The sequence below is a fragment of the Triturus cristatus genome, chromosome 3_1, assembly GCF_964204655.1.
Source record: "Triturus cristatus chromosome 3_1, aTriCri1.1, whole genome shotgun sequence".
NCBI lineage: Eukaryota > Metazoa > Chordata > Amphibia > Caudata > Salamandridae > Triturus > Triturus cristatus.
In genome coordinates this window covers 92,742,959-92,762,104 of record NC_140583.1, presented here as the reverse complement: position 1 = coordinate 92,762,104, position 19,146 = coordinate 92,742,959, and positions in this window count along the sequence as shown.

Here is a 19,146-nt window from a genome sequence, read left to right as displayed (position 1 = left end):
TAAGTGCCACTAACACTGTGACCCGCGAGGCCACGCCACGTGGCAGTAGGCCCGCGCTGCCCGCTGGCTCTGGCCTACACTGCGGTCCAGCAGGCTGCACACCCGCTCAGCAGCTCAAGGTGCCCCTAACCCAGTGCACCAAAAGTCACCGTCCCATGGTGCAGTGCTTGTGCCGGCTGCAATGCTCCAGGTGCCACTAACCCTGTGCAACCTTAGTCAGTGCCACATGGTGGTACGCCTGTGATGCCCGCAAGGTCTCGGGTGCCCTAACCCTGTGCGCAACAACTCATGGCCCCTTTATGATTGAGAACCGTGGAGTGTCCCTCATCCAGTCACCACTGGTAGAGGGGAATGTGAGTTTGTTGGCCCCTTATGTTGGCGGAGTCACATGGCCTGTGACGCCTGTGCCGGATGGGTGTGGTGTGCATGCAACCCTGCCCTCAGGGAGTGGCTGTGACATGCTGACAACTAGACCAGTGACCTGCACACCACCAGCTAGTACGCCTGCGACGGGTAGCAATGAGAACCCCCCCTCAGCGCGTAAGCAGAGTGGTCTGGCCTGCCGTACGCCAGACTGGTGCGGGGCTTGCAACAATGACTCGTGGGATCTGGGCGTGGTTCAGTCCATGTCCGGACTTGGAAGTGACTGATGCGTGTGTCCCTGTTGTAGTGTTCACTGGACTCGGTACACAATATGCAATGTAGCACCCTTTGACTGGCATCCCACAGGATGAGCTTTATTGATGCATGGGAATTCACTGTCCCTACATTCACCCACACATTCATACATGAATGGTGAAAGACATAATACAGCAGTGCGTCACTGGATGTTTATTGCACATCCAGTGCAGTTCTGTAGCTGGAGCGGTACAGGGCAATGCCGAGCACACTACACAATATGGGCCCGTGGAGGCCCAGCCAGAGTCCATCCGGGGATGACAAGTACTGCGGAAGAGGAAGGGTAAAGTCCGCAGTCAGGCCGCTGTGTCATTGGTCATCAAACAGGATATGGCAGTCCATGTCGCTGTCCAAGGTGAGTGCATCGGAGTGTATCGGGGGTCAGTGGAAGGTCATGGGACCATTTGTGGCACCAAGCAGGAACAGGCCAGGTGGTAGAAATTAAAGCTAGTGCCTCCTGATCACAAACCCATCCATGTCCTTGTCCCCGGATGTGTGGTCTGCCCCACCTGTGGGTGTTGCAGTACAGGCTGGGGCACTATGTGCCCCTGATACATCAGGGGCCGGAGGAGGGTTGTCGGCCGCACTGTGTGGCAGTGACACATCATGTGCCGGAGTGGATACGCCTGCCGCACTGTGGGGCACTGACACACCAGGTGGCGGAGATGTGGATGGTGTAGGGTCAGAAGCATTTATCTGCGCCACACCTTGTGGCAGGAATGCCATGATGATGATATGCAGGGCATGGTAGATCCCAGCTACATTTTGCAGGTGTGCATCCTTTCTGCCTCCATGTCCTCCATGAGCCTCCGCATGGGTGGCAGCTCACGGCTGGTATCGCTGGAGCCACTCTGAGCGGATAGGTGTTCTTCTCTCCGCGTCAGGACTCCAGCGATATCAGTCAGGACCCGTTGGAGGTCATGGAGTGGGTCTAGACACCCATGGATGGTATCCAGTTTGGTAGCTATGAGTTTGCACCCCACCCGCACCTGCTCAGCCGTCCCCCTCTGGGCCTCCAGCACATGGGGTTGGAAGGCTAAAAATTTTAACCTAAACCTTAAAATGAAGTAAATAATGATTACCATTAAAATACATATATACAAACAAAATTAATACCAGAGTATTTAAAAAAAAATCTTATATTTAATAATAAAGTTTCTATACATTTTTCCATAATAATTATAACAGTAGCATTAATAATAATACCTGGGTATTAATCTACTCTTAACGTATGACTATTCCATAAATTATGTATTATTATTAACAAACATATTAACTCTTAAATACCAATATAAATATATAAAACTTAATGAACTATAAATAAATTATTATATTTTATAAATAAATATTACTTAAATTATTTAACATGCATTATCTAAAAATATAACAAACACTTACCATACAATAATTACCAATGTATTGTAAAAGCATGCGTTAGACCTATATATGCGTAGTAATGGCATGCGCTGTAAAATCATGCGTTGTAAGTGTACCTGCGTTGTACTGGTTGCGTTGCATTGTAATGCCTGCGTTTCAAAGGATGTTTCCCTGCTGCAGCCAATGATAGACGTCACCCCTCCAGTGTTTGCCAATCTCTGGCACACGGATGTATGACGTTACAACGCATGCTTTTACAATGCATGCTGTTACAACGAAAGTTTTACAACGCATGCGATGTTACAACGCATGCTTTTACAACGCAAGTCTTTACATCGATATACACTAGATGGCGTGCTGACATTAGAAATGTGTAATTTACTATTCTAACTCCAGTCCACGTTGCAGTAGGGAAGGTGTTTGGATAGTAAACTACACTATTTCTAATGTTAGCACGCCATCTAGTGCAAGTCGATGTAAAGACTTGCGTTGTAAAAGCATGCGTTGTAACATCGCATGCGTTGTAAAAGTTTCGTTGTAATGGTAGTGCGGTGTAAAAGTTGCGTTGTAAAGGTTGTTCCCCCTGGCACACAGCAGCTAATGTCCTGCCAGTAGCTAGAGGGGGCAAGCTGGCTCAGCTGTGCCTTGGATTCCTGCACAGAGGAGGAAGGGAGCAGCACTGAGCTTGCTGTCATCAGCCACCGAGGGTCTCAATTCTGTGAATGCAGCCCTAGTAGGTGGGACGCCTCACCTTAGAGATTTCACCTTGTACCATGCGACTATTGCCTCACACAACCTTGCCGTTTGCATTGTGTTGACCTGCATCGTTCTGTGCATGCAGCAGCAGCAATCTCAAATAAAGCATACTAACAAAAAAAGGATTTCCTACTGTTATTGTACAGATGCTTGAAAATCATCAAAGTTGGTGGTATTGATTTCTGTGCCCTTGTTTGATGAATTACCTGCACTAATGGCTAGTATCACAAGTTCTGCTACCAATCACTCTCTGAGTTACAATAAGCTCAAAGGGCACACATCAAGGTACAGCTAACAAAATATTCAAGTAGGGGTGGCCGCCGTCGAGTAATGCTCTGCCCATCTGCAGAACTCCGTAGAATCACACAGAGTTTTCCAGTGACTCACTCCACGGAATTCCACTGAGTGCAACTCCCCAAACTCCTCCAAGGCCTAAACATTACTCAAAAGTAGAAGTTACCTTGATGAATCAAGCACGCTGCCTGTTTCTTGTAACAACATTATGTTACAACTGCCTGGAAAGGAAAGGTCAGCAAGTTGGCATTTATGGACTCTCTAGACACTGTACACTTCCTTTGCTGTTATCATCCACAGTGAAATGGGCAAGGAAAGCAGGGCACCTGTGTACTTCAGAGGTATGCTTCTAGAAGGTTCTCCCCCCTTCAAAGACAAAACTGGATATAAATACTGTGGTAAATAATTTAATTACCGGGACTTAATTTGATACAGAACATAATAAAAATAGCTCAGTAAATAAGAGGCAGAATCCGTGGTATTAGAGGTTCGGAATGGGCTTTATTCTAATGGACGATTTCAAAATCGTGGCCTCCAAGTTCCATCACCACGGAGGTTCAGGAAGTGAAGTACATACATTATTGATAATTATTCACTTTTATACAATAGGCATTACAGTGAGGCAAAGGCAAGAGGCGTAACAATTGATAGTAAAGATAACATTTCACATGCGTAGCTGAAAGAGGCGTAATTGGGTGTAACAAGGAAAACGTCATTGGTTATGATGTCACATATGGGTGGACCTATGAAATAATTTCGCAATGTCAGCAGAAATACTTGGCAGAAATGCGCGCGCAGCAGTATGACGTGTGATTGACGTGCAACTAGGGGGTGAAGGGGACTTGACATTTAGCTCTACATGTGGCGACAGAAGTCTGGAGGGTCAAGTCAACCTAATCCCAAATCATATCTAACATCCTATGTTTAAAGAACTAAGTTATCCAAAAGAGAGGCCTTCTTGAAGTAGAATCTTATACTATAATGACTATACTGCCTGTTAGTGCGTGTACAAGCGTCTAAGTGTCTACACTAGATGCGAGGGCAGGAATCTTCCATAGTAACAGGGCTATGAATTACTTGCATGAAGACAGAAAAACCGGGCCTTTGCTCGGTAGCTGGCAGAATGTTTACTTAAACTACTAGACAGGAATGCATTGGGCAGGGATCGGAGCAGATAATTTCGAAGGTGAAATACAGTTCTTGGCAGGCAGCAAGCTGATGTCAGGCATCGTGAGCCGCGCAGGGAATGAGACAAAGTTCATGGTCACAGATGCAGGCTCGGACTGGAGCTTCAGAGACAGAAAGCAAGAAAAGCTTGATGACAGAATCAGGGCCTACTTGCCTGGACTGTAAAAATAGCATAAGTGAACCATATAAAGCCGGTGGCCTTTTGTACTTAGGAATGGAATATCCGGCCCATTCATGGCGGATCTGAAAGAGGACATGTTAACGGTGGACGCACATGTATTTGCGTCTTCATAACCGGAACTGGAGGGAACATACATGTACTTGTAACATGCACATAGAACCGTTGGGGTCCAAGATAGGGGACATAACTGACCAGAAAAATCCATATTTCCACATTCCCTCCTTGTCCCCTACTTGCCCGTCAAGAGATATCAATCTTCATCAATCCATTGATCTGTTCATATAGCATCATTTGTTCTTCTTTCTTCTTCCGGGATTTTGAACGAAAATCTTGATGTGGAATGCACGATGTGGCACACAGACCACAAATCGCTGGTCCACATTGCAGGCATAAGCAGCAACTGAATAGTATGAGAAGGCCAATACCTAGGAAGGATAGAACTCTCCATCCCCAGGCTGATAACACGCTCCAAAACCAACCGGACCAAGTCCAGGTGCCTGGATTCTGGTGTATCTGGCTTACAATCTTATGAAGGCGGGTTATGGCTTTATATACAGATGGCGAATTTTCTGGTATGAATGCACAGCAGCTTGATCCGATGACCCTACAAGCTCCGCCCCTATCGGCCAGGATGACGTCAAGGACAAGACGATTTTGAAGCACAACAATCCGCATAGCAGACTGCTCTTCTGTTAAATTGCCTAAGGCGGAAATAGTTTCGTTCACTACTGCTTCAAGGGTTCTAGTTAATCTACGTATCAGTTTACTATTAGTAACGGTACCTATATAGGGAAAGAGACCTTTATTGAAATCTGTGTATTTTTCCCATGCTGTTTCAGTGTAATCGACTATTGGGAGATCTCTCCTTTCTCTATTGTGTACTAAATGAGTATTTCTGTGATAATCAGGAGGAGCTAGAAAAACAGGTGGCAAAAGGAATCCAATGTAGCAGGTACCATCCCAATCTAGAGGCAAACGTACATATGCCGTCTGACCACATATAAAATAGGAATGGCGGGAAGCTCTAAATGTCGACTTGCCTTGATCACTAAATTCTATTACAGTGGTGCATCTACTATGGCCCATATGTATGGAACCATTCTTTCTTACACATAATTCACCCTTTACTGGAAATATTGACATAGCGGGCAAAATTGGAGTAGCTTCGGATTCGACATTTAGGATCATAAGATTAAGCGTAAAATTACCTAATCCATATACTTCATTTTCTAGATCAGTTCCTGTTCTCTTGGGAAGTCCCTCCTTGTTAGGGTAGCAGACTTTAAGTAAAACTAAGTTCAGATTTCCCCATACCCAGTTGTCTTGATAAACTGCAGAATTTGAATCTAAGGAATTAATTAAGCTAAACCATGCTCCACAGGAGCCGTTGTGTGTGAACGGGTATGGAAAAAGAGGTAGAATTCCTTTATAGTTCTGATAGGGAGGGAGTCGGCCACATATCCAACAATTTGTAGCATTGCTAACCTGATGGGAATGATGTAACATACTAATAAAAGTGTTATTGCGCAGCGCAAATCTATACGATAATTCATGCGGGGGTAGGTCACTAAAAGAATGTTCAGCAGTAACATTATAAACATGTCTAGAAATAGGATAATATATGTGCAACAATATACTTGCAGTAATTATTAAAAGACTTAGGAAAAACAAAATTAATAACGTCACTGGGCAATGACTACGTAGTGATTTACAGTATGCATGTCGTTTCAACATTTTTCGGGTGATTTCTCTATTCAGATCTAAGGGATACATGTCAGGGACAAATTCAACCGCTTCACCTTGGAGAGGACTTAAACAATCGAATTGCCCGACGGATTAGATCTGAGTTTTAGTTTATAATGTTCGTGACTACTGGTTTCAACCAAAGGAAGTTTTGAGTCAATGGGTGAAGACACGCGAGGTGTAGTTTTTATATCCGATGGTAGTCCATAAAATTTCTTGATATGACTTGAATGTACCCAGCCTTTTCTGCCTTCGATCTTCACGGCTGTCCTTGTGGTGAGCAAGACCAATTTCGGTGACTTCCACCTAGGATCCAGCTGAGTCTTTCGATCAAAGTTCCTTACTAAAACGAGATCCCCCGGAATTACGTCATGGGGTTTCACTTCAGTGTTGTCAGGAAAAGCTGCAGCTACCTGTGAACGACAAGATTGTAGTGCAGACATCAAGGAAGCCAAATAATCTGTCAGCATATTACAGTCAATATCAGTTATTTTACGTGGTATAGGCGTCCCCCACATATTTGGTGGTCTGCCAAAGATCACCTCATACGGAGATAGCCCTGTTCGAGAGTGTGCTACCATTCTCATGTAAAAGAGTGCAACTGGTAATGCTACTACCCAGTCGACACCTTTCTCCCTGCATATTTTGGACAATCTAATTTTCAGGGTCTGATTATGTCTTTCCACGAGACCTGCTGCCTCGGGGTGTCGGACACAGTGGAATTTCCACTGATAGCCTAACAAAAGTGAAACGTGTTTCATGAGTTCGGATGAGAACGGCTGGCCGTTATCTGAGTAGACAGCACGTGGTAAACCGTACCGTGGGAAGAATTCTCGAACTAGCTGTTTGGCAGTAGTCGGGGCAGTGTAATCTGAAACCGGGTATGCCTCTGTCCAACGGGAAAGAGCACAGACAACTACGAGAACATATTTGAATCCTCGACATCGTTCCATCTGGACATAATCCATCTGGAGGATTTCAAAAGGGGGATCAGGAGGCTGAAATCCACCCTGCTCTACGGGGATGCTTTTTCCTGGGTTGAACTGACAACAGATCATACAGGTACGAACTTTTTGTTTCGCTGCTGCTCGTAAATGTTTGTTGAACCAAATGTGTTGAATGCTGTCTAGCATAGCTTTCTCTCCTAGATGCGCTGGACTATGGACAGTGTTAATAATGACTTGGACCATTGAATCAGGAAGGAACCATACAGATTTTTCCTTCGTCATCCATCCTTGATCCGTTTGGATCCCTCCTAATTCAGTCCATTTCCTTATTTCGTCTGGAGTAGCATGTGTCTGTATGTCAATTACATCAAGAGTGGGATCCTTAACCATCATGCAATGTGTTGGTGTCTGGACTATTGTCTTTGTCATGTCGGATGTTTGAGTTTGAGCAGTCTGTTTAGCTGTTCTGTCAGCTAGATCATTGCCTTGAGAAATGATATCAGTAACCTTCGTATGAGCTTTACATTTCATAATTGATATTGCAGTGGGTAGATGTATTGCATCTAATAAGGCATGAATGAGGGGTCCGTGCTGAATGTGGGCACCGTGAGAAGTTAAATAACCTCTCTCTCGCCACAGCACGCCGAAGTCATGTACAACTCCGAATGCATAACGTGAATCAGTGTATATGTTGACTTTTTTATTTGCGGCTTGAATACAGGCTTGTGTCAGAGCGACGAGCTCTGCTGCTTGAGCGGACAAGGTATTTATACAATTTGTTTCAATGATTTCAGTGTCTGTTGTGACTGCGTAAGCGGCCACTAACTCTCCTGTATTTGTTCTCATACATGAACCATCTACATACAACGTCAGGTCTGGGTCTGACAATGGGACATCTGTCAAGTCTTGTCTGGGTTTCGTCGTGATTGTAATAACGTCAATACAGTCATGAGCTAGTGGGTCTGTTCCGTTTACTGGTAACAGTGTGGCAGGATTCAATGTGTTACAACGTCTGATTTCTATATGGGGTTGGAACAATGTTAATTCATACCCTGTAAGTCGCGCTATAGTTAAATGTTGTGTTTGCGTTCGATTCAAAAGAACCTCTACTGCATGTGGTACTTGTACTGTCAATGGATGTCCTAACACTATGGCATCGCTTTGTCTGATTGCTAAAGCTGTCGCTGCCACTGATTTCAGGCACGCAGGCAGAGCCTGAGCTACGGGATCTAATGTACTAGAAAAATAAGCACACGGTTTGTGTGATCCTGCTTGTTCCTGTGTGAGTACTGACAAGGCAGTACCTTCTCGTTCTGTAACAAAGAGTGTAAAATGTTTTCTGTAACATGGTGTTGCTAAAACAGGTGCTTGGCATAGAGCTTTCTTTAAGCTTTCAAAAGCTAGTGTGTGTTCCTGAGTCCAAGGGAGGACAGTCGATGTGGCTGCCTCCTGTGTTGTTAATTGAATGAGTGGTTTTGCTAGAAATGCATACTGAGGGATCCACTGCCTACAATATGAAGTGAGGCCTATGAAAGCCCGCACCTCCTTTTGCGTCTTGGGTATTGGCATGTTAGCTATTAACTGAATGCGATCTGGTGTAAGCTGCCTTCCCTCCTTGGACAGCGAGTGACCAAGGTAAATAACTCGCTGGACACAGAATTGCAGCTTAGAAGGGGACACCTTGTGCCCCTTTTCGGCTAGAAATTGTAAAACCGTCAGTGATGCTTTTTCACATTCAGGTTCGCTTCGGGCGGTGATCAGCAGATCATCGACATATTGAAGCAGAGCAGTGTTGACTGGCATGTGTATACTGTCAAGTTCTCGTTTCAGTGCTTGGCTATAGATGCTGGGGCTTTCTGTGAATCCTTGAGGAGCGCGTGTGAATTTAAAGCTACGTCCATTTAAACTAAATCCGAACAAGTATTGGCTTTCCGAATCTATTGGGACGCTGAAAAAGGCATTTTTGAGATCAATTACAGTAAAGAATGTTGCTTCGGAATCAATAGCTGTCAGTAATGAAGAGATGTCTGGAACTACGGGGTATTGTGGTACAATACATTTATTTAATTCACGCAGATCAATAACCAATCGATATACTGGGGGAGCCTTTGGATCAGTTCGTTTAAGAATCGGAATTATCGGTGAATTACATACATTGGAGTCGGTCTCCACAACCACTCCTTGGCCGATAAGCTCGTCAATGATTTGCAGTAAAGCCATTACAGCATCTGGGGGTAACTTGTATTGTCGCATTCGTGGTAGTACCACTCCTGCCTTTAGTGTGACTCGATATGGTGTAATGTTCATGCAACCAACATCAGTAGGGCCTTGTGCCCATAGATGTGTAGGTAAAGTCTGCAGTCGGGGATCCATGTCTCGAGACACATAATGACCTTTGAAATCACGTAAAAACAATCTTACTCCTTCCGGAGAACAACATATTATAGCTCCTAGAGCTTTCAGTGTTTTTATACCTAACAAGTTTTTTTAGTAAGCAATAAATCTGTAGTTCTGGTCAAGGGTCCTATCGTAAGTGGAAGAGGCTGTGATACTTCATTAACAATAGGTTTTCCTGAAAAACCAAGGGAAATATTCTGTGAGCCTGAGAGGGGTGCCCCTGGAACTTCACTACGTTTTATAGTTGTTCGACTTGCCCCTGTATCGAGTAAAAAATTTCTGTCTTGACCTAATAATTCACTATGTACATAAGGTCCTTCTTGGTCTACAGGGACCTCGATAAGGGGTAAGTCAACTTCCCTCTCTAGGCTGGTTCATGCGTATCGTTGATAATCAGGGTAGTCGTACTGTGCGGTCTGGTACAGCTGTCGTGTCGTGGTTTGTGTGGCAGCAACAGGCAGCGCTGGTGCAGCTGGCACAAACTGTATAGACTGTTGTGGAGCTGGCATGGACTGTGCATGCTGCGGTGCTCCTTGTTCATTCTGATCCTGTCTAGGTGGCCGTGGTCTTTCTTTTGTAATACCTGTGGCGATATTACGCTTCAGGACTGGGCAATCGTGTATATAATGACCTGGTTGTTTACAGTAGTTGCATGTCCCTTTTACAGGTCCTGCTGAATCACCGGAATGTGTCGTACCCTTTTTATGTCCTTCAGCTGGAACTGTCTGGGAGACTAGCATTTTCATTTTCGTGTCTTTCATGCGTCTTTGTTCATGTTCTTGTTCTTCTCTAATTCTATTGTAATGGTACTGTAACATTTGTAACATTTGTGATGGGGTATTACCTTGCCAGGTACTCTCGAATTTTAATACTCTATTCTTCACTTGGGGCAAAGAATTTTCAACTAATTTTGTCACAAACAGATGTGGGTATGACTCGCTACTTGCTTTTATACCACTATTTATACCAAAACATTTTTCAAATCGTGCATAGAAATCACTAGTGTCTTCATCTTGCTTTTGTTTACAGGCTGAAATTGCACCCCAGTCTTCCTTTTTCGTAGTTAATAAACGTGGCAGTACCTGTACTAGTAAACCTGGTAGTGCTTTAGTTTTGTCCCCAAGCCCCGAACCTGGACCTCGGGCCTTTTCTTCATTTTCTAATGCTGTCCAATCTATCTTTTGGTCTCCCACTTCCCACTCTTTTTCCTTGAGTTTTTCATAAATGCCAGCAGGCATCAATACCTTTAATATTGTCATAATGTCGGGATAGGTATACTCTCCCATGAGTAACATGTCTTTAATTTCTCGGTGAAAACCCGCTGGGTCTTTGTCATGACTGGGTACCACTTTCTTCATTTCCAACAATTCTATTTTTGATATGGGCGTATATACATATACACGTTTAAACTGATTGTCCTCGCCCTTTATTGGGTGCACTTCTCGTAAGGGATTCTGTCTGTCCATGTAATACATCGGTCTTTCCTTGATGGCCAGTGAATCATGTTCTGGACATACAAAAAGAATGTACTGCTTTCTGGATTCTAGTATTTCCTTAATTAACTTAGTACCTGAACCTTTCCATCTATTCGTGAGTAATTCAGTCAATATATCAGGTAAGGGACCAGGATCTGAATGTTGGCTTTTATATAGTATAAGAAGTTGTTGAATCATATAAATCCCAGCTAAACGCTGTTCATCTGGGGTGAGGTTCAAAAATGTGTGTGCTACTGTATCATCATCATACTTTCCGGGACTGTCAATCCAATGAACGGCTGACCTGGCTAATTCTTGTTCATCCATAGAATCAAGAAAATGATAACCCCTTCGTTCTCGCAGTAATTTGTCAGCGGCTTGGAACGAATGCTCGGGGGACCTCATATTTATTATAGGTGTTTGGAAATTCCTGTTATTATCTGGACATATCGGACGTATCGGGTCAGTAAAGTATCTAGTACTATTACAAGATCTTCCTCTACCTACATAGGCTATGGTTTCTGACTGTCCTGTGGACAGTCCTGATCCTTCCTCCTCCTCGTTTTGTTCAAACTGGTCTACCGCTAATCTCTCCTCGTGTAGGCGTTCTATTTCTTTACGGATCTTTCTGCACATGGCTATTATACATTTTTGCCTGTCATGTCTCCCTTCTGATATGTTCTGGCTCCATCTGGTAAGAGTTTCCATTGTTTCCGGGTCTACCCCCGGTCGGTCTTGATTTCTGATCACACAATTTATGAGGAAACGTAACAGTTCCCCCTGTATCTCCACTTTCTGGTATTCCATAGCTCTGTTAATACTTTCAGAATCTCGCCCTGTTTGGACAAAATGATATATATTATCTAGATGCATAGTCATTCCTGGTAACTTCCCTAAATACACCGCGGCTCGTCTGATACGTAATGATGCCAGGATCATTTCGTCCTCTTTGCCGGGCACAGGGTCATATCTACAATCTACAAGAAGTTCCTTAAGCGTGCGGGAATTTATGAGTTTGGGGGTACGTGGATGTGCTGACTCTTGAAAGGTAAGTTTATTTATTCTGGGTGGCGTAGAAAAAATATTAGTAGCACCTCCGGTAGCCCCGTCTGGGGTATCGGGCGTGAAAGGATTCGTTGAACGCGATACAGCAACTATAGGTGTGGACACAGTGTAGTATCCTCAGGTCATGTTATTATGTTCCCTTCATTCTGTACCTAGCTGCTCAGCCAGTGTCAGTGTTCCGCGTAGAATGTTAGTGTGGGTGGAATGCTTGGATACTGTATGGGACTGAGACAGTTGGGAAGATGGGCTGAGCAGCTAGGAGGCTGCTCCTGGTGGGGCTAATGCTGGGGTCTATACTGGGGCCTATTGTGGAGCCTGATCTGGGGCATGTTCTGGGTTTACTACTTCTGCACCTAAGATATCAATAAACTTCATCTACTCCTACCTGGCCACGTCTACAGCGTCTACTTGTCATCCTGCACACGTGGGCCAGCCCACTACATTTATGGCGACGATCTGGAGAAAATCTCACGCAAAAGGTAACATGAAGGCAACCAAGAATGAGGAGTGGACAAAGAGAATGTGTAGAAAAGAACCAAGGTCATGTAAAATGGAAAAAAAGAAACAAGCGTCAAGAAATGTAAAGAAAAGAAAAGAAACCTGTTTAGCGACGCAGTTGAAGAAAAGAAATATGTCAAGCATGCCTGTCTGCCCCACCAGTGTCCATCACACCGGACAGTCCAACCCAGGCATGTTGTGTTGTCATCTGAGTGTCTTCAACAGCCAGAAAGTTATCAACAAAAGTGTCTAGGTTTGTCAAGAAAAACAAACTTAAAAAAAAAAGGGTACACCGTGTACAAGCAACAACTAGCATGTCACTATTAATGGATAGTGCCTCTGCAATCAAGGTAATCACTGATTGCATCGAGTGGGTGAGGTGTTTTATTTGAAAATGAGGATCAACTTTTCAGCGTGTTTCTGAGTAATGCACGACAGCTGTTTACCCGACTTCAGCACTGGTGTGGTAATACAAAGAAAGCAGTTTGCGTTTTAGAATGACTTTCACCTTGCTAAGTGAGTCGTCTAGTCTTCACCTTCTTAAAGTGCAGCTATCGTCTTGCCAGAGAGTTTGGTGTACACTCATTGCAAGTAACTTTATGGGCATATTTCGTGAGTGTTATGAGGCATTAAACGGAACCATCGGCCAAGATGAGTGAAAGTTTACGTGAGTCTACATTATATTGACGTACTTGAAGTAATTTTTAAAATGGAATTCAGCATGGTAAATATTATGGTCATTTGTACCTGTGACAGTTAAACGGCTTGATTGCAGTTTCAAAACGCGAGCACGAGACATCTCGCGAAGTGTGGAGTCATAGAGTTTTCTCATCTGTTCTTTGATGACGTTTCCAAACTATGTTGCGGGTCGTTTTGTTTCATGGACGTGCCGTGAGCCATCCAGCACTAGCGTGACTCTACGTGTAATCATCGTGGGACTGTCATGTTAGTTCATTGCCAACCACGTTGTATGCAAGCAGTATATTTTTACAATGACAGTGCCAGCGTAGGGAATTTGAGGAGTATTGCCAACCACGTTTTGTGCGCAAAAATAAAGTTATTTGAAAAAAAAAGTCGGTGATGATTGGGCACAGGTGCTGCACTATCTGTGCAGTGAGAGCCTGAGGGGAATTTGCGCATCGGCGTAACTAACAGCAAACGGAAAAAAATAGTAAAAGAACAACTAAATAAGAAGAAGCAGACAAGTGGTATTTTCGTATTTAAAGGTACTGTGTTTTGATGGTAGCAGCGATCAAAGGGTCACCAGTAAGCACTCACCATTAATTCATGAAGCGACGAAGCGGTGTATTGAAAGTTTCAAAACTGCGTGTGCGACTACATGAATTTGAAGTGCTCAAATTGTTTTTGTTGGAACGCCTGTCGCGGTGACAGGCACACCATTGACTTTTGAATTACGAGTTTGTGGTACATGTTTTTGAGATTTCACGCAAAATGTTTTTTTTCATAAGTGGAAGAATTTAATGCAAAAAAAGAATGTTTCACAAGAGAGTTAATTTATTGCAAAAATGGTTATTTCTTTCTACAATGTCTTATGATTTGCTGTATGCCAACGTTGTGTCATCGCTATGTACAAGTTATTGTTTGTTGGCATGGGAGTGGGTACTAGTCCCATGTCTCTTATTTACGTATCCCTGTTTAAGGGATAGGGGTGGGTTTTTAGTCCCATGACCCTTATATAAAATGTTTTATCCCTGCTTAGGGATGGGAGTGGGTTTTTAGTCCCATCACCCCACGTTCACAGTAATTTATATAGGAATGGGTTTTAGCCCCATTTTTAAAAGGGGGTTTTAGTCCCACCTTTGTCACTTTGAGTTTGGGTGTTAGTCCCATTTACTCCGTTATAGGGGGTTAGAGTCCTACCTATTTATAGGGGGTTAGAGTCCCACCTATGCAATTAGTAATGGGTGCCAGTCCTATTTACTAAATTAAAGGGGGTGTTAGTCCTACCTTTACGTGTATGTTGGGTATCAGTCCTTTCATTTACGTTTTCGCTGTCTTCTGTGTGTGTAGCCATCTTTTGATGCCACACTGTGCTGCGTGTCGGTTTTACATGCTTCACGTGTCAGTGGGTTTCAGTCCCATGTGACGTATTATTTACATTTGGGTGTTAGTCCCAAACACGTGGGTTTTAGTCCCATAGTGTCCCTTACATGAGGGGTGGCGTTTTGAGTTGTCGTCACAGTTTTCTCACGTGAGAAGTACTTCCTTGGGTATTGTTCTACCCATAGACATTTATACCCGTAGGATTCTACTCTGGGTATCTTATTCATTTGTCGTATGTGAGCTCTTATTTCACTTCTAAAATTTTTCTTTGTTCAGTATTAAGGGAAGGGGATGGTGTTAGTGTGTTGGTCTATGCTTGCATCTTTCCTTTCTCCTTAGTGTGTCTGTTTTCCCTCTCGTGATGTATTTCTACATGCATTCCTGGGTTTATGGACTATTCATATCTTGTGTACATTTCTGTATTTATTTGTTTGCTTATTAATAGTTTGGGTTTATTTTAGGTTTTATTAATTTTCAGTGTAAAGGAAGAGGATGTGTAGTATCCTCAGGTCATGTTATTATGTTCCCTTCATTCTGTACCTAGCTGCTCAGCCAGTGTCAGTGTTCCGCGTAGAATGTTAGTGTGGGTGGAATGCTTGGATACTGTGTGGGACTGAGACAGTTGGGAAGATGGGCTGAGCAGCTAGGAGGCTGCTCCTGGTGGGGCTAATGCTGGGGTCTATACTGGGGCCTATTGTGGAGCCTGATCTGGGGCATGTTCTGGGTTTACTACTTCTGCACCTAAGATATCAATAAACTTCATCTACTCCTACCTGGCCACGTCTACAGCGTCTACTTGTCATCCTGCACACGTGGGCCAGCCCACTACACACAGCTATAGAAGTAGCTGTAGGAGCAGATGTGGAAACGGACGTGCTTGCCGGAACTTGTGTCAGTATTTGATGCTGTAAGGATACAGATACAGGATCTTGGCGTTGAACCTCCCCGGCCGACGGTCTGTGTGGGGCGGGGTTAGCATACTCGGGAGCTGCGTCGTCTAAATATGAGGAAAGAAAAACATCTTCTGCGGTTCTAGGATGCCCTTTAGGATGTACCTTTATTGGAAACAATGGGGGTGGCAAATCTTTTGGTATCCCCGCAGTAGCCTTAGGTAATCCTTCGGCCAGAAGGGGATACATACCCTTCATAAGGGCATTTCTTTGTCTGTCTACTTGTTCTGATTTCACTTGTGTACCTTCTTCAATTAATAGATTTTCTTGAACTTTATTTGAATTCTCTTTACTCTTCTCTTCCTGTCTACGTGCTTTTTCTGTGCGTCTATACGATTCTTTACGCCATAATTCAATGGCGTCTTTCTGTGATTGTCTAGCTTTCTTTTTCCATAATTCCTCCTCTATTTTCACGATGCACTCTGCATCCCAGGTCCCAGCTGCGGGCCACCTCTGACTTTCTGGTAATTCCTTAGTGTAGTCTACCCATAAATCAAGAAATAATATAGCGTCTAAGCCGTGTTTATGATACATGAAGTACCCTGGAGTGTCCCTAGGAGGAATAGGAACAGCTTCTTCGAGTACCCCTTTTCTAGTTGTGATCTGTCTTAATTTCGAAAAGAGCGGCATATTGAGAACTGGTCTGATACTTGGTCTTGAACAAACTTAATACAATAAAAACACAATAATGAACAGTCATTCACACCACAGTATGCAGAACGTATTAAAAACATTTAACATTTAACCTTTAACTGAGCAACGATGATGATGACGATCTAAGAAAACTTAATCATAAAACATAATTCTCGGCATTAACGGAAATTATTCTGGATTTATATACTTGATATACTAGATATACTGCTAAACAGTACAGATACACTGCTAAACAGTGCAGACCGGATTTGTGTACCCAAACCCGTCTGGACCGGCACAACTTATGTGCACGCCAGAACGCCTCCCCAGTAATGGTACTCACCGGGTAGGCCTCGGAACGGAACTGAACTGAACTGGACCGGACTGGACTCGACTCGACTCGAAAACTTCGGACACGTCAGGACATCGGAAACCTGGTGGGCCTCTGTATACCTCGGATCTTGCTCTCTCAGCTAGGCTCTGGTCAGGATACTTCGCACTTCTCACCGCCTCGTCTGGGTGTTGATCGCAGCCTCAGTCGCCCCCGCTTGACCGGAGGGAGATACAGGAAATCCTGCTGGTACGCGTTGTTGTCCGTCCAGCTGTGGCAGGAGACCGGGCCTGCAACGCACCGCCGGCGCGTGAGATGAGAAAGTGTCCCTATTCGGGCGCCATTTATGTGGTAAATAATTTAATTACCGGGACTTAATTTGATACAGAACATAATAAAAATAGCTCAGTAAATAAGAGGCAGAATCCGTGGTATTAGAGGTTCGGAATGGGCTTTATTCTAATGGACGATTTCGAAATCGTGGCCTCCAAGTTCCATCACCACGGAGGTTCAGGAAGTGAAGTACATACATTATTGATAATTATTCACTTTTATACAATAGGCATTACAGTGAGGCAAAGGCAAGAGGCGTAACAATTGATAGTAAAGATAACATTTCACATGCGTAGCTGAAAGAGGCGTAATTGGGTGTAACAAGGAAAACGTCATTGGTTATGATGTCACATATGGGTGGACCTAAGAAATAATTTCGCAATGTCAGCAGAAATACTTGGCAGAAATGCGCGCGCAGCAGTATGACGTGTGATTGACGTGCAACTAGGGGGTGAAGGGGACTTGACATTTAGCTCTACATGTGGCGACAGAAGTCTGGAGGGTCAAGTCAACCTAATCCCAAATCATATCTAACATCCTATGTTTAAAGAACTAAGTTATCCAAAAGAGAGGCCTTCTTGAAGTAGAATCTTATACTATAATGACTATACTGCCTGTTAGTGCGTGTACAAGCGTCTAAGTGTCTACACTAGATGCGAGGGCAGGAATCTTCCATAGTAACAGGGCTATGAATTACTTGCATGAAGACAGAAAAACCGGGCCTTTGCTCGGTAGCTGGCAGAATGTTTACTTAAACTACTAGACAGGAATGCATTGGGCAGGGATCGGAGCAGATAATTTCGAAGGTGAAATACAGTTCTTGGCAGGCAGCAAGCTGATGTCAGGCATCGTGAGCCGCGCAGGGAATGAGACAAAGTTCATGGTCACAGATGCAGGCTCGGACTGGAGCTTCAGAGACAGAAAGCAAGAAAAGCTTGATGACAGAATCAGGGCCTACTTGCCTGGACTGTAAAAATAGCATAAGTGAACCATATAAAGCCGGTGGCCTTTTGTACTTAGGAATGGAATATCCGGCCCATTCATGGCGGATCTGAAAGAGGACATGTTAACGGTGGACGCACATGTATTTGCGTCTTCATAACCGGAACTGGAGGGAACATACATGTACTTGTAACATGCACATAGAACCGTTGGGGTCCAAGATAGGGGACATAACTGACCAGAAAAATCCATATTTCCACAATACTGTAACTCAAACACCAACACCAATATTTCTGTACACTTCTGGACCTAAGGATACCCTGTCAGGAAAAAGGACTGCTATGCTGCTGAAAGGACTGCCACTCTTCTGGACTGCTGCTCTGATGGACTGCTGCCCTGCTGTGCTGCCTTGCTGCCTGCTGCCCTCTTGCCTGGGCAGAGAAGGACTGGACCTGCATCTGTTCACCCCATGACCACCAGTGTGACTCCTAAAGCTAGTTGACTGGCCTCATGAATTAAGCCTCAGGGACAGAAGGCTTCAACAACCATGAACCCACAACCTGGCCTCTGCCTTCTGTGAGTTTATCCTGCCAAGTGGTGTCACCCCAATCCTGGACCCTTGGAAGTGGGCCTTAGGTGCTCTGCCAGCCTCTATGGATCAAGCAGCACCAATGCAGCTCATCTGCTGTGCGGAGCAACCCCAAGCAGACCCGACGCATTACTGTTGCTCCCTGGACTGGACCCAGGGCAAAGACCAGCATCGTCTCTGCAGCCCACAGCCTTTGGAACCACCACTGAGTGACAGATCCTTGGTACAGGCCTTCACATCCCTTGTCTACGGCAGCCTTGAAAACTATGCTGGATTCCATGTTGCAGCCTCACAGCTACTCAGAACTGACACAACGCCCTGACTGCATGACAAATCCTCAGCGCCGGACTGCGCATTGCATGTCCCCATTAACAGGATCCTCATCGATGAAGCAGGAGCTCGCATCGCAGCCTCGCTGCACGTCGTTGCTGATGCATTTCTTTGGCTGCCCAACTCATCTTGGAAGTGGATCCTTGCAACTCTCTGCAAACCAGGATTTCAGGTATTTGATCAGCTGGCCTAAACGATTACCTGGAGTTGGCCCCTGCTCCTTTGCGGTTGGCCTAAACTTGTAACTTTGTCCCTGTACAGCGCAACCAGATATCTACAGTTGGGGCTTTGTGCTATTTATTGATGGCGCGTCCAGTACTTCCGCCTTCCCGGACAGGAGCTGCAATGTTGTTTGTGTTGACTTTTAAGGAGCGT